This window comes from Boleophthalmus pectinirostris, unplaced genomic scaffold, assembly GCF_026225935.1.
Source record: "Boleophthalmus pectinirostris isolate CB_2022bp ecotype Guang Dong unplaced genomic scaffold, ASM2622593v1 HiC_scaffold_20, whole genome shotgun sequence".
Lineage (NCBI taxonomy): Eukaryota > Metazoa > Chordata > Actinopteri > Gobiiformes > Gobiidae > Boleophthalmus > Boleophthalmus pectinirostris.
The window spans coordinates 983,015-994,458 of NW_026571153.1; the positions used below are offsets into that span (position 1 = coordinate 983,015).

Consider the following 11,444-nt stretch of genomic DNA (forward strand, 5'->3'; position numbering starts at 1 on the left):
CTACTACTAACACTACTACTACTACTACCACTACTACCACTATTACTACCACTAATACTACTACCACTATTACTACCACTACTACTACTACGACTACCACTACCACTACTACTACCACTACTACTACTACGACTACTACTACTACTACCACTACTACTACCACTACTACTACTTATACTACTACTACTACATGTTTTTGGACACTTTAAAGTACATTCTTCTTTCACACTCTGTGGTGGTTAAGATATTATTGTCCTGAGGACTCATGTCTCTGCTCAGTCTGGACTGATGGAAATAAACTTCTTCTGTGTTAAAACTCCAGCTTCATGTTTCTTCTCTTCAAGTTTTAAGCTACAACTTTTTATTCTAAAAGTAAATTGTATGAGTTTTTTTGAACAACATCAACCTTCCATCACCTGAGAGTAACTGAAGAACACACAGAATGAGGATTACCTTTTAGGTGCTGGTTTAAAGGACATAGGAACGTCCTTAGAACAATCACTCTTCACAGACAAAGGTCTGTGTCCATCTGACTCCACAGTCTCCTCCAAACTACAAAATATAAATAAAAGGAATATTAATATGAGAACATTGTTTCAGACACTAATATTCTACTGTAATACTACTACTACTACTACTATTACTACCACCACCACTACTACTACTACTACTACTACTACTACCACTACTACTACTACTTATACTACTACTACTTATACTACTACACTACATGTTTTTGACATTTTAAATACATTCTTCTTTACTGTGGTGGTAAGATATTATTGTCCTGAGGACTCATGTCTCTGCTCAGTCTGGACTGATGGAAATAAACTTCTTCTGTGTTAAACTCCACTCATGTTTCTACTCTTCATCTTTTAGCTACAGCTTTTATTCTACAAGTAAATTTATGAGTTTTTTTGAAACCACAACACAACCTCCATCACCTGAGAGTACTGAAGAACACACAGAATGAGGATACCTTTTAGGCTTTTGTTGAAAGGACAAAGGATGCCCCATAGATTTATCACTCTACCAACTACTACTACTACTACCACTATATACTACTACCACTACTACTACTACTACCACTACTTATATACTACTACTACTACTACATACTACACTATTCTGTCCTTCATTTCATTTGAATTCTGTTGGTTTGGGTTTGTGTAAAGTGTTAGTGTTATCCCCTGTTTGTCCAGTAGAGGGAGACTTTATCATTATATCTTCACTTTTCCGTTCTTCTTCTTCTTTAATTAGTTTATGCGTGGCAGCGCCATCTAGCGGCCTCCACTTGTAAGCGCAAGACAAGTCAGTAACGGTTTTGGAGGTGCTAAGACCAAACCGAACTTGTGAAATCTTGGGAAACCCTGGGCAAACCATAATCTGTAAGTTACATGCGATTAAATGATATTTTCTGTGTTACTTGATGGGAAACTTTTATGTTTAATATATGTATAAAAACGTTTTTGTTTCTGTTAACTGTTATATGCTAGCCATACAGTCTGTACATGTTAATACTGAAGTATTTCTTGTATCTGTTTCACAGTTTTACAAAAAAAGGATAAATGGTCTTGAAACATAAAGCCGCATCTTGTCTTTCCTGGGACCATTTTGATGTTAAGCTCGCTGCCGAGGCTTAGGTTGGAAAACACTTAACTGGGAGCACAAGAGTAAAAAGATTATCTACACGCCAATAAACTACACAGCCCAAGATGTCACAACCACGAGAGTCGCCACCCGTCTCCCATGTTGAGGTCCGTTCGGAGTGCCATTCCCGCACTTCACATGGTTCACTACGATCAACCACCAGTCAAGCTGCAGCAAAAGCACGAGCAGAAGCAGAAGCTGCCCGCACCAGAGCCCAGTACGCTAAACGGCAAATAGACATGGAGGTCGAGAAGGCACGCATTGAGGCAACACTAAACGCTCTGAAGCAGGAGGGTGAGGCTGAAGCAGCGCTTGCAGCAGCTCAAGTAATGGAGGCAGCAGCTGAAGAGGCACTCCACAGCGCAGTAGACCTTATAGATACCGGCATTCCTGTAAAGACACCTCCTTCTATAAGACGTGCAGAAGATTTTGTTAATGCTCACTTCAACAACCACAAAGTACATGTTAAAGAGAAAGATCAGGGCAGCACTCACAAACTGAACTATAGCCAAACAACAGCAGCTGCATCTCCACGTGAGTGTTACATCAACAAGGGACAACCAAAGTCCTCATCCAACCCCACCAGAGCAGACAATTCCACCCAACGAAGACCTTCACCAACCCCGCAAATTGAACTGTCAGACCTAGCAGCCTACCTGGCATGCCGTGACCTGCTGACAACAGGGTTCAAGGTTTTTGACAACAAGCCAGAGTCCTACCTATCCTGGAAGTCTATGTTCTGCAATGCTACTGAAGGGCTCAACCTCAAGGCCAGCGAGGAGCTCGACCTACTCACCAAGTGGCTCGGCGGGGAGTCACTTCAACACGCTGTGAGGATCAGAGCGGTTCACATGAATAACCCAGAGGCAGGTCTTCAACGCCTCTGGCAACGTCTTGACAAAAGCTACGGTTCCGCAGAGGTAATCGAAGCATCCCTGTTCCAACGTTTACAGACTTTTCCAAAAATATCAAATAAGGACACTCACCTATTGCAGGAGCTTGCAGATCTTCTGCTTGAGTTAGAGTATGCACAAAATGAGGGTTATCTGCCAGGCCTTAGCTTTCTTGATACTCCAAGGGGGATAAACCCAATAGTTGAAAAGCTCCCTTATGGCCTCCAAGAGTCATGGGTAAAACAAGGGACAAAATACAAAAGAGACAATGGTGCATTCTATCCTCCCTTCTCATACTTTGTTCAGTTTGTGAATGACCATGCTGAAATGAAAACAGATCCTAGCTTTATGCTATCCAGTTCTAACATAGTAGCACCAAAGGTTGACAAAACTCAAGTCAAACAAATCAAATACAGACTCCCTATGGCAGTGAGTAAAACTGAGATAGGTCAAGCTAACAGCGCATCTAATACAATCACTTTCAACCCAGACAAGCAATGTCCCATTCACCACAAGCCACATGCACTCGCTAAATGTAGGGGGTTTAGAGTGAAAACATTAGATGAAAGAAAGAACATACTCAAAGAGCACTCTATTTGTTACAAGTGTTGCTCGTCTACAAGCCACAGAGCCAAAGACTGTAAAGCCATCATTCAGTGCTCAGAATGCAATAGCGAGACGCATGTGTCTGCCATGCACGCAGGTCCACCACCGTGGACTTCAAAAAACTCTGATGCTGCTCCACAGAGCCACGGCGGGGAGCCCAACCCCCCTAGCCCTGTCACTACAGCCAGTTGCACAGAAATATGCGGCCCAGGCCTGCAAGGTAAATCGTGCTCCAAGATATGCCTTGTTAATGTGTATCCTCGTACATCTCCTGAAAAGAAAAGAAGAATGTATGCAATGTTAGATGATCAAAGCAACTCATCCCTAGCTAGATCTGCCTTTTTCGACATGTTTAATGTAAAAGGTAGCATTCTCCCATACACTATGAGAACGTGTGCTGGGTTATCAGACACAGGGGGGCGCAGAGCTAATGACTTTGTTATTGAGGATATAAATGGAAGGGTATCTATGCGGCTGCCCATTCTAACAGAATGTGATCAGATTCCAGATAACAGGAATGAGATACCCACTCCTGAAGCAGCAGCAGCACATCCTCACCTGCTGTCAATCGCGTCACAGATTCCTCCACTGGATCCAACAGCAGATATTTTGCTCCTTCTGGGGAGAGACATCATCCAAGCTCACAAGGTCCGTAGTCAGGTAAACGGCCCAAACAATGCACCTCATGCCCAACGCCTTGACCTTGGGTGGGTAGTGATAGGAGATGTCTGCCTCTCAGGTGCCCACAGACCCACTGTGAACTCTTTTAAGACAAACATTCTGAACAATGGTAGGCCCAGCATGTTCACTCTTTGTGAGAACACTATCCATATTAAAGACAAATACATAGAAACGTCTCCCACTCTTGACACCACTCAGAAGGGACTAGGCAAACACCTTTTCCAACAAACAACAGATGATGACAAATTAGCACTTTCTGTTGAGGATGCGTTGTTCTTGGACATTATGCAGAAAGAACTCACCAAAGATGAGGCAAATAACTGGGTCGCTCCACTCCCATTTCGGTACCCCAGACAGCGCTTGCCCAACAATAGGGAACAAGCCCTCACTCGTTTAATGTCACTCCGCAAAACACTGAAAAAGAAACCTGAAATGAGGGAGCACTATGTTGAGTTTATGGAAAAAATCTTTAGCAAGGGTCATACGGAGTCAGCCCCTCCTCTTTCACCTGACCAAGAATGTTGGTACCTCCCTAGTTTTGGTGTTTACCACCCCCAAAAGCCAGGTAAAATTAGGGTAGTCTTTGATTCAAGTGCGAAATGTGACAATATCTCTCTTAACGATGTGCTGCTTAAAGGGCCAGATCTCAACAATAGTCTTGTGGGGGTTCTAATGCGTTTCCGGTCAGATCCTTATGCAGTCATGGCAGATGTGGAGCAAATGTTTTACAACTTTGTGGTCAGAGAGGACCACCGTGACTACCTGCGCTTTCTATGGTTCAAAAACCATGATCTGGATGGAGAAGTAGTGGAGTTTAGGATGCGAGTCCATGTTTTTGGAAACTGCCCATCCCCTTCAGTTGCAATCTATGGGCTTAAGAGAACAGCCATGGAAGGGGAAGCAGAGTTTGGCAGTGATGCAAGGGAGTTCATTGAACGTCACTTTTATGTTGATGATGGACTAAAATCTTTCTGTTCTGCAGAGGAAGCTGTCAGTGTACTTTGTAGAACTCAGAAAATGCTGGCACAGTGTAACATACGCTTGCACAAGATCTCATCCAACTGTCCCACCATCACAAGTGCCTTCCCCAGTGAGGACCTTGCTACAGACATGCAGGGCCTTGATCTCGGACAGACATCCCTACCCATTCAGCGCAGCCTAGGCTTGGGTTGGGACCTTTCCACAGACATGTTCAAGTTTCAGGTAACAGTAAATGACAAGCCATTCACTAAACGGGGAGTATTGTCAGTCATTAATAGTGTGTACGATCCCCTTGGGTTTGCCATCCCAGTCATTGTAGAAGGCAGAAGCATACTAAGAGACATTTCCACTAACATTAGCGAATGGGACACTGAACTGCCTCAAGAGAAACTAGTGCAGTGGCAGCAGTGGAAAGACTCACTCAAGCACCTGCAACAACTCAAAATCCCCAGAATGTACACCTCAATACCACTGTCTGCAGCTCAACGAAAAGAGATCATTGTCTTCTGTGATGCTTCCATCAAAGCCGTGGGTGCTGTCGCCTACCTCAAGCTCACAGGTACGGATGGACACAGTGAAGTAGGCTTTCTTCTTGGCAAAGCACGGCTTGCTCCTAAGCCAGACATCACCATACCAAGGCTTGAACTTTGTGCAGCAGTGTTGGCTGTCGAGATTGCTGAGCTGGTTCTGGAAGAGCTAGATATCACAGCGGATCAGGTGAGCTTTTTCACAGACTCTAAAGTAGTGCTTGGTTACATTTCAAACAAAAGGAGGCGCTTTTACGTGTATGTCCACAATAGAGTAGAGCGCATCAGGCGTTTCACGCAAGCTCACCAATGGCATTATGTGCCCACTCACCTAAATCCAGCTGATCATGCGACACGATCATTACCTGCTGAGCAGCTCTCTAACTCCACATGGCTCAGTGGGCCCGCTTTCCTTAGTGAGCTGACGCAAAGTCAAACAGAGACCCAGATATTTGATCTTGTAGATCCAGAGACTGACCATGAACTGCGTCCTGAGGTTACTATCTGTGCCACTACTCTGTCAAAAGGCAAGCTAGGTAGCGCGAGGTTTGAAAGGTTTTCTAGTTGGAGCGTGTTACTGAAAGCCATTTCCAAACTCCAACACACTGTCCAGTCATTCAAAAATGCTCCAGAGAGTACCTGTCATGGCTGGCACAAATGCAGAGAACATCTAAATGAAAACCAACTTAACCAAGCCAAAATCACAGTCATTCACACTGTCCAAAGTGAAGTTTATTCAGAGGAAATAAAGCAAATCGAACAAGGTGCGCCTTTAAAAAACTCAAGTTCACTAAGCAAACTAAACCCATTCATTGACACTAACGGTATCCTAAGAGTGGGTGGGCGGCTAAAAAGAGCCCAGTTAACTTTAGATGAAACAAACCCCATTCTCATTCCAGGAAAGCACCACCTGGCCCAGCTCATAATAAGACACTTTCATGAAAGGGTGCGCCACCAAGGCAGGCATTTCACTGAAGGGACTGTCAGGGCAGAAGGTTTTTGGATTGTAGGGGGCAAAAAAGCAATAAGCAGTGTATTATTTAAATGTGTTACTTGCCGCAGACTAAGAGGCAGACAACAAGAGCAGATCATGGCTGACCTACCAGAGGACAGATTGTCTATAGACCCTCCTTTCACACATGTAGGCCTCGATGTATTTGGGCCGTGGCCTGTCACAGTCAGAAAAACACGAGGTGGTCAGGCAGATGCAAAAAGGTGGGCAGTCATATTCACATGCATGAGCACTCGTGCCATACACATTGAAGTTATTGAATCAATGGACACATCTTCATTCATCAATGCACTGCGCCGTTTCTTTGCCATCAGGGGTCCTGCTAGACTTCTAAGATCGGACTGTGGGACCAACTTTGTGAGTGCCTGTAAAGCGCTACAGATTGACAAACAGGGTGGTCACAAAAACAATATTGACAACTTTCTCAGCGACTTTGGTTGTAAGTGGCAGTTTAATCCTCCACACGCCTCTCACATGGCAGGCTCCTGGGAGCGGATGATAGGGGTCTCACGCAAAATCCTAGATGCAATGTTCCTTGAAATGAAAAATGCAAAGCTCACACATGAGACACTAGTGACATTAATGGCTGAAGTGACTGCAATAGTAAATGCCCGTCCGCTCACAACAGTTTCGACAGATCCAGACAACCCAGCCATTCTTACCCCTGCCATGTTACTCACGCAAAAAGTTGGTACTCCACCGGCTCCACCAGGTCAGTTTGAAAACCGTGACTTGTTCAGGGCACAGTGGAAACGTGTACAACACCTGGCTGACATTTTTTGGAGCCGATGGCAAAAGGAATACATTACAGGGCTTCAGCAACGCCACAAATGGAAAGCAGTAAAAAACAACTTGCAAAGTGGAGATGTAGTTCTATTGAAAGAATCCCTTGAACACAGAAATGACTGGCCACTTGGACTTGTGACAAAAACCTTCCCCAGTGCTGATGGTCATGTCAGGAAGATAGAGGTTAAGATTTTTCGGAAGGGTGAGCACAAATGTTATTTGCGACCTATTAGTCAGGTTGTTTTGTTGGTGTCTAAAGACGGTACCTAAGGTTCTCATAGCATTGACTTTTACTTTTGCAATGTCTCTAATCTAAGTTAGTTTATGGGTGACATTTTACGGATGTCAGGCGGGGAGTATTCTGTCCTTCATTTCATTTGAATTCTGTTGGTTTGGGTTTGTGTAAAGTGTTAGTGTTATCCCCTGTTTGTCCAGTAGAGGGAGACTTTATCATTATATCTTCACTTTTCCGTTCTTCTTCTTTAATTAGTTTATGCGTGGCAGCGCCATCTAGCGGCCTTCACTTGTAAGCGCAAGACAAGTCAGTAACGGTTTTGGAGGTGCTAAGACCAAACCGAACTTGTGAAATCTTGGGAAACCCTGGGCAAACCATAATCTGTAAGTTACATGCGATTAAATGATATTTTCTGTGTTACTTGATGGGAAACTTTTATGTTTAATATATGTATAAAAACGTTTTTGTTTCTGTTAACTGTTATATGCTAGCCATACAGTCTGTACATGTTAATACTGAAGTATTTCTTGTATCTGTTTCACAGTTTTACAAAAAAGGATAAATGGTCTTGAAACATAAAGCCGCATCTTGTCTTTCCTGGGACCATTTTGATGTTAAGCTCGCTGCCGAGGCTTAGGTTGGAAAACACTTAACTGGAGGCAGAAGATTATTATTATTATTATTATTACTATTATTATTATTTTCTGATGTTTTTGTGGCATTTCCCTGTAGAGGAAGATTGTAAAAACAGGTGGACGAGGCTGAGAGACGCTGGGTCCATTTAACAGACAAAAGGCACCGAGCGGCTCTGGAGCTGAATCCCAAAGAGACTGGAAGTGGGAAAAGGAAATGACTTTTCTCTTTCCACACGTACAACAAAGAGAATAAAAGACAAAAATCATGTTTGTACCACACACACCATTAATGACATGACTCTTGTATATTTGACAGCACTGTTAGGACCCAGCTCTGCTCCAGACACAGGGAACAAACTAAATAACCCACATTTCAAAATGATCAAACTAAAGCTGTGATTTATTTCAAACTATTGTTAAGGTGAAGCTGACAAAAGATGATATTTCCAATAACAACACAAGCCCCTCCCACAGTGCGGCTGATTAGAAGAACAAGACCAAACGAGAAGCAAAAAACAGTCTAAATTTGTGTTCCAGTGTCGGCACAAAGCAGGTCTACAGCATAGAGCGGATCTACAGAACAGACCTACTGCCACATTTGGCTGAAGTTTGTCTAACAAAAGTGACAAATGCATCTGTGTTTGTCACGATGTGCGTTTGGTTTGGTAAACGTGCAGAGGCTGGAAAATATCACTGCAAAACCAGAAAAGAATGAAACTCCAGTTTGGAACTTTAAAAAACAGGTTTAAAAATCTTCCTTCACTTTTTTCACAGTTTTGTGTAAAGTGCCAGAGGAAGTTCTCTTAAAGAAGAGGTTCTCAAACTGTGGGGGAGGGTCCAAAAAAGGGCCACAGAGTGTTTCAGTGCAGTTTGTTTGGTTTTGTATCAGGTCGATCATTTTGACTTGATTATTTTGTAAGTAGCTCACATGATGAAAAAGTGTGAACACCTCTGGTTTACACAGAGAAGCAAAATGGATGTAACTAAAGTAAAGTAAAACAGACAAAGTTTACAAAATGACAACACAAAAACAAAACCAGTCTCTAAGGCTGCGTTCAGTCTGCGCCTGAAGTGACTTAGATCAGATTTTTTGTCTCTATGTTCCTGTATCTGATCTTTTAATGACGTCTGAACCACACAGATGTGATGTTTTCACACGTGACCAGGACACTTGGATCTGTGCTCCTGAAACTGATCCATATCTGATCTTTAACATGTGACTTGAGTGTGAACAGTCAGGTCACATTCATCCACCTACACGTCATCAACAAGACACAAACGTCACTATTCTGCACTGAAGTAGAGAAAACTGTTCATGATCCATGTGACTGAAGTGAAGCACATCTCCACTCACCACAAAACACCACCACCAAAAACCTGGTCCTTCTCCTTCTCAATCTCCTCCTTAAAACAAGTCAGTTGTTCATGTTGTGGCTCCGGTACGAGAGGAACTTTAAAATCTCCAGGTGCTCGATGCTGCGTCCATGTTTGTTCAACTTGTGTAAACACAGAGACGCTCGCTGCGGTTGACGTCGTCGTGTCTCCAGTGTCACATGTGGGACACTTTTGGACCGTTTAATGTTCACACTGGAGTCACATACAAGTCACATTTAACTGGAAATGTGAACGAGCTCGAAAAAACATCAGATTTCACATAAAAATCGTAATTGAGCGTTAAACCTGCAGACTGAACGTCGACTAAGTTACAAGGACTCGAGTGTCTCAAACTAAATACACTAGGAGAGACACAACAAAAGTGACGGACAGGTCCACAGACACAACAGCGGCCCTGAGTGGAAGGGGGCGGGGCCTTTTATAGGGCCGGAGCTCCAGGTGTTACGGCTTCCACCAATCAGCAGGAGGGGATCCAGGTGCCGTCTTAACTTGGATTCACCAAACACAGCAGGAACACACACACACACACACACACACACACACACACACACACACACACACACACACACACACACACACACACAACACACACACACTACACACACACACACACACACACGCACACACACTAACACACACTCACACACATGCACACACACACACACACACACATCACTTTCATACTAGGCATTGTGGGTGAAGTGTCTTGCCTAATGACCCACAATGACTGAATTGATTGTGTTTAACTGACCTGGACTATCAACTGTTCTGGACCTGGAGCATGTTTTGGGTTGATGGGGGAAAACGGAGGAAACTCATCCAGACACAAGGAGAAACATGCAAACTCCACACAGAAAGGCCCGGGCGACCCGGGAATCGAACCCAGAACCTTCTTGCTTAGCCACGTTGTACTTTCCTTACATTTGACCACTGTGTCTTCCTCTGCAGTGCTCAGTCTACTCTCTACCAACGGTGCGACATGCGCCATCTACTGGTCAGTGAAGGAATTGCACGTTAACTCAACAATCAATGGCCCAAATGATTTATTTTTATTTTTATTTATTTATTTATTTTTAGATTAAGCGTATATCATTCTCAAACCCATTGATAGTTACTACCTATATTTATATAATGATTTGAATTCAAACTAATCCAAGTTGTGTTAGCTTCCGCTGACCAGGTTGACAGTACATGTTAAATAGCGCTGTGAGCACCGTTTAAACTGCCGGCGGCGTGGGGTCTTCGATCCCCAGTCCTCCACCATGCAATGTGCGAGTCCTACGGACGGCCCAATGGGACACTAAAGGAGACGGTCCTCACGCGGTGGCTGGCATTTTTATTCTTCTGCTTTTTAAACAAACCAAACACGGCTTTTTAAACTTGAACTTGGTAAAACGGTGAGTGGAATCCCCGCCACACAGAGGGCCGCGGGTTCGAGTCCCGGGCGGCGGCTCAGTGAACCATGTGGAGTTAGGCTAATATCATGGAGTCCATGTATAGCTTGATATGCTCTATGGTTATTCCATCTTCTTTTTCTTTGCCTACTTTAGCTGGAAGCCATATGGTGATTTGACTCCTCCCATGATTACCCAGGCTACTGCAACTTGAACTGTTTTTGAAATGATGGAGGCCTGGAGGAGTAAGGCTTGATTTGTTTCATATTTTGAATTGGTTAATTGTCAAGTAGTTCATTTGTTAACTATTCACATGATCAGTTGTTAATCAGTTTATAAGGTATTAATCAGTTTACCATTAATCACCCAGTACCGTTATCAGAAAAGTGATTTTTATTTTAATGTGGCCCATATCGGCCTACAGTTATTTACACTACAGGAAGCTGTGATCAATTTCTCATTCCTAATCACACAAAACAAAACATGCCTTTTTATTTTTTATTTAGTTAGAAAAAAATAATTGAAAACAGCAAAGAAAGTTAAGTTCAGATTCAGTGAAACTATCAAAACAAGATAAACAGAAAATATGTATTAACAATCATGAATTAAACTTGCATCTCTTCAAACCAACGGTAAATAAATCTATGAC

The 11,444-nt window shown here is 43.2% G+C and overlaps 1 pseudogene; it reads right to left on the bottom strand.

Annotated features, from left to right (window-relative positions):
• Window positions 1-548, bottom strand: part of LOC110173973 (NLR family CARD domain-containing protein 3-like) — a 17,703-nt pseudogene extending 17,155 nt beyond the window's left edge.
• Between the last annotated feature and the right edge of the window lie 10,896 nt (window positions 549-11,444).